A 5161-nucleotide genomic window follows, 5' to 3' on the forward strand; every position below is an offset into this window, starting at 1 on the left:
CAACCCCCCACGGTCATACCCCACACCACCCCCCCACGGTCACTGTATGAGAGGAGTTACTTTTTGTTTTGGTGCAGCTACTAAATGTGCAATGTGTTCTTATTTTTTTTTTGTACCGGCTCCAAAGCGTCCTTTTGTAAGTCCAGACGTGCTCGGAGGCGGACTGGACTATAACGTCAGTATCATAGACAGGTGTTGCATGGTCCTAGGGGTTCTACGTTTCCACTTTCCACTATAATCAGGACTGCAGATACTTTGAAGAGAAGTGCAGCTAAAAGATGTTACAATGTTGTACATAAAGCCTTGATTTTCTTTGGGGGGGGGGTTTTTTGGAACCGATTCCTCCGCATTCCTGTGCTCATTTCACCACTGCTTGCTCTTCCTCATCCGTCTTATGCCTTGGGGTGGCCATTTTTTCTACTTTGTGTCTATCTAATAATGCACTGTTGACCTGAATGGTGCCTTATGCAAAGGGCGGCGGGTCGCTCCCCTCGGTCGTTTGGGCGATCTGGACACGCTGGATCAAGGCTCAATTACACACCTTTGTTGCTCTAAAAGGTTCATTATGTCTTCTTATTCAGATACTCTTTCAAATGTTCTTGCAATCAGACAATAGTTTCGGTATATTAAGAGTCTTCTTCTCTATGAACGGGCCAAGACAGGCACTCAAAAACTGCCAATGTCCCACCTGGGCCATCAAAAAAGGGGAACAACAAGGAAAAGAGAACAAAGAAAAACCTGAAATAAAGAACAAAGCGGTCATGACCTTAGCATACATTAGCTGAGTAACTGACGAACAGGAAATCTTAAAATCAGACATATCAGATCATTGCAAAATAAATAACCACATCATAGACCGGGACAGCGGCAAAATCATCGGCACAGAAAGTAACACATTCAAACGATGGATTAAGGAGGCCATCGAACTAAGGAAGCGGCTCAAGGAAACCATCAATGGGGATGAGGGAGCGTACCTGGGACTGCCTCCCCCATTAACTGAACCAATAAAGCGGGTCATGAAAAAACACAAGAATTAAACCTCACACAAAAACAAGACAGTTACTTGTACATCCGGAAGACAAAATAGAACAAGACAAGAAATTCAACGTCATTCACGAAATCCTGTGTAGATCATGCAAAAAATCTTACATGGGAGAAACGGGGAGGACATTCAATGTGAAAAAGAGACAACTGGAAGGTTTACAAGAAGCCTGAAACAAAAATCCGAACAGGAATTCTTAAAATCAGTCATATCAGATCATTGCAAAATAAATAACCACATCATAGACCGGGACAGCGGCAAAATCATCGGCACAGAAAGTAACACATTCAAACGATGGATTAAGGAGGCCATCGAACTAAGGAAGCGGCCCAAGGAAACCATCAATGGGGATGAGGGAGCGTACCTGGGACTGCCTCCCCCATTAACAGAACCAATACAGCGGCTCATGAAAAAACACAAGAATTAAACCTCACACAAAAACAGTTACTTGTACATCCGGAAGACAAAATAGAACAAGACAAGAAATGCAATGTCATTTACGAAATCCCGTGTAGATCATGCGAAAAATCCTACATGGGAGAAACGGGGAGGACATTCAATGTGAAAAAGAGACAACTGGAAGTTCTTAAAATCAGTCATATCAGATCATTGCAAAATAAATAGACCGGGACAGCGGCAAAATCATCGGCACAGAAAGTAACACATTCAAACGATGGATTAGAAGGCCATCGAACTAAGGAAGCGGCCCAAGGAAACCATCAATGGGGATGAGGGAGCAAACCTGGGACTGCCTCCCCCATTAACTGAACCAATACAGCGGCTCATGAAAAAACACAAAAATAAACACGAGTTAAACCTCACACAAAAACAGTTACTTGTACATCCGGAAGACAAAACAGAACAAGACAAGAAATTCAATGTCATTTACAAAAAATCCCGTGTAGATCATGTGAAATAAATCCTTCATGTGTGACACAGGGAGGACATTCAACACAAGGAAGAAAGAGACAACTGGAAGGTTTACAAGAAGCCTGAAACAAAAATATGAACAGGAAATCTTAAAATCAGTCATATAAGATCATTGCAAAATAAATAACCACAACATGGACCGGGACAGCGGCAAAATCATCGGCACAGAAAGTAACACATTCAAACGATGGATTAAGGAGGCCATCGAACTAAGGAAGCGGCCCAAGGAAACCATCAGTGGGGATGAGGGAGCATACCTGGGACTGCCTCCCCCATTAACTGAACCAATGCAGCGGCTCATGAAAAAACACAAAAATAAACACGAGTTAAACCTCATACAAAAACAGTTGTACATCCGGAAGACAAAATAGAACAAGACAAGAAATTCAACGTCATCGAGATCGAGATCGAACCCCGGCCGAGTCATACCAAAGACTTTAAAAAAAATGGGAGCCTGCGCTCAGCATCAAGGGTTGGAATTGAAGGTTAAAATCACCAAAAATGATTCCTGGGCGTGGCACTGCTGCTGCTCACTGCTCCCCTCACCATCCCAGGGGATGGGTCAAATGCAGAGGAGACATTTCACCACACCTAGTGTCTGTGTGTTTGTGTGACAATCATTGGTACTTAATTAATTACAAGAAGCCTATAACCACATCATAGACCGAGACAACGGCAAAATCATCGGCACGGAAAGTAACACATCCAAACAATCGAACTAAAAGTGGTCATGTGACCCTATGTCAGGTAAAAATTCTACTTAATATACCGAAAATAATGTCTGATGACAACATTTGAAGGAGTATACACACGTTTGTTTTGTTTCAGCTCCAATTGTGTACATAGATGAAAATGCTGTATGTTTAGAGCACTTATTGTTTTTGTTATTAAAGATGCTAACTACTGTGTAGTATGTACTGATGTCCATCAAACACAGCTTAAAAGGTACATTTTTGGGGGTTGGGTGGTCCTCCTCTTTAGCTGCAAGGGGCTAATGATGGATTGTCGCTAACAGGCTAGCGCCCGGCGGTAATGAATGGCTTGTGTTGACGTTTCCCCAGACTGCTGACTGTGGAGGTTGCGTATTGGTATTGACCCGTCTGGGGAGCGTCGCGTTCAGCCGGCAGTGTGAGGACGTCTCCACGAGACCGGGAGGGGGGGGAAAGGAAAGACTCGGCGGCACGTTTCAGTTCGAGTCGTAATTGAGCCTTGAGAAAGCAGTTTGCTCGCATCTTTTCCACTCGCCGCCATCTTTCATGCCACTATTCCAACTCTTCTGTCTCACACAAACAAACATCGCTTTGGTCTCCACCCCATCTTTGTATGAAAATAAAAGGAGAAAAAAAAACACAACTTTTGTAAAATTATGTTTATGCTTTATGAAATTTTTATTTGGAATTGTTTTGCAAAATTGTTATATTTCTGTATGAATGTATTTTTTATTGGAATAATAAGAACTTCTTATCTGACCTTGTCTGGCTTTTATTCCTCTCGCTCGCCCTTCAAAAGTGGCATTTCAAGTGGAAATAACGAATTGGTAGGGGTGTGACGGTACGCACAAATTTCGGTTCGGTACATACCTCTGTTAAGAGGTCACGGTTCGGTACAGTAAGAAAACGACAAAATATAATTTTTTTGGTTATTTATTTACCAAATTTGTAAACAATGGCTTTATCCTTTTAACATTGGGAACACTATAATAATTCTGCCCACGTTAATCAACATTAAACTGCCTCAAGTTGTTGCTCAGATTAAATAAAATGACAACATTTTTCTTCTGCATATAAAAAGTGCAACATTAAACAGTTTCAAGTCAACTCATGCTTAATTTATTACAGCATTTGGGAAGCCTGTAGTTGATTTTTATTACGTAAATGTTATATTTTTATCAAGCAGGGACCCTGCCATTCAAAACTAGGCTTCTTATCAATCAATCAATCAATCAATCTTTATTTATATAGCCCTAAATCACAAGTGTCTCAAAGGGCTGCACAAGCCACAACGACATCCTCGGTACAAAGCCCACATACGGGCAAGGAAAAACTCACCACAGTGGGACGTCGATGTGAATGACTATGAGAAACCTTGGAGAGGACCGCATATGTGGGTAACCCCCCCCCTCTAGGGGAGACCGAAAGCAATGGATGTCGAGTGGGTCTGACATAATATTGTGAGAGTCCAGTCCATAGTGGATCCAACATAATAGTAAGAGTCCAGTCCATAGTGGGGCCAGCAGGACACCATCCCGAGCGGAGACGGGTCAGCAGCGTAGAGATGTTCCCAGCCGATGCACAGGCGAGCGGTCCACCCCGGGTCCCGACTCTGGACAGCCAGCACTTCATCCATGGCCACCGGACCTGTGCCCCCCCCCCCCCCCCTCAAGGAAAAGGGGAGCAGAGGAGAAAAGAAAAGAAACGGCAGATCAACTGGTCTAACAGGGGGGCTATTTAAAGGCTAGAGTATACAAATGAGTTTTAAGATGGGACTTAAATGCTTCTACTGAGGTAGCATCTCTAATTGTTACCGGGAGGGCATTCCATAGTACTGGAGCCCCAATAGAAAACGCTCTATAGCCCGCAGACTTTTTTTGGGCTCTGGGAATCACTAATAAGCCGGAGTTCTTTGAAGGCAGATTTCTTGCCGGGACATATGGTACAATACAATCGACAAGATAGGACGGAGCTAGACCGTGTAGTATTTTATACGTAAGTAGTAAAACCTTAAAGTCACATCTTAAGTGCACAGGAAGCCAGTGCAGGTGAGCCAGTATAGGTATATATATATATGTATATATGTATATAAAGGTATATACAGTATAGGCGTAATATGATCAAACTTTCTTGTTCTTGTCAAAAGTCTAGCAGCCGCATTTTGTACCAATTGTAGTCTTTTAATGCTAGACATAGGGAGACCCCAAAATAATAGGTTACAGTAGTCGAGACGAGACGTAACGAACGCATGAATAATGATCTCAGCGTCGCTAGTGGATAAAATAGAACAAAATTTAGCGATATTACGGAGATGAAAGAAGGCCGTTTTAGTAACACTCTTAATGTGTGGCTCAAAGGAGAGAGTTGGGTGGAAGATAATACCCAGATTCTTTACTGATTCGCCTTGTGTAATTGTTTGGTTGTCAAATGTTAAGGTGGTATTATTAAATAAATGTCGGTGTTTAGCAGGACCGATAAT

The 5161-nt window shown here is 42.5% G+C and overlaps 1 protein-coding gene across 1 annotated transcript in view; it reads left to right on the forward strand.

Annotated features, from left to right (window-relative positions):
* klf6a (Kruppel like factor 6a) overlaps positions 1-3441 on the forward strand; it is a 39827-nt gene extending 36386 nt beyond the window's left edge. Inside the window, exon 4 of the mRNA XM_061964865.1 lies at positions 1-3441. This exon is cut by the window's left edge and continues 648 nt beyond it. The gene's annotated coding sequence lies outside the window, so the exon portion shown is untranslated.
* The last annotated feature ends 1720 nt before the right edge of the window (positions 3442-5161 follow it).

This window comes from Nerophis lumbriciformis, linkage group LG07 (genome assembly GCF_033978685.3).
Source record: "Nerophis lumbriciformis linkage group LG07, RoL_Nlum_v2.1, whole genome shotgun sequence".
Classification (NCBI taxonomy): Eukaryota; Metazoa; Chordata; class Actinopteri; order Syngnathiformes; family Syngnathidae; genus Nerophis; species Nerophis lumbriciformis.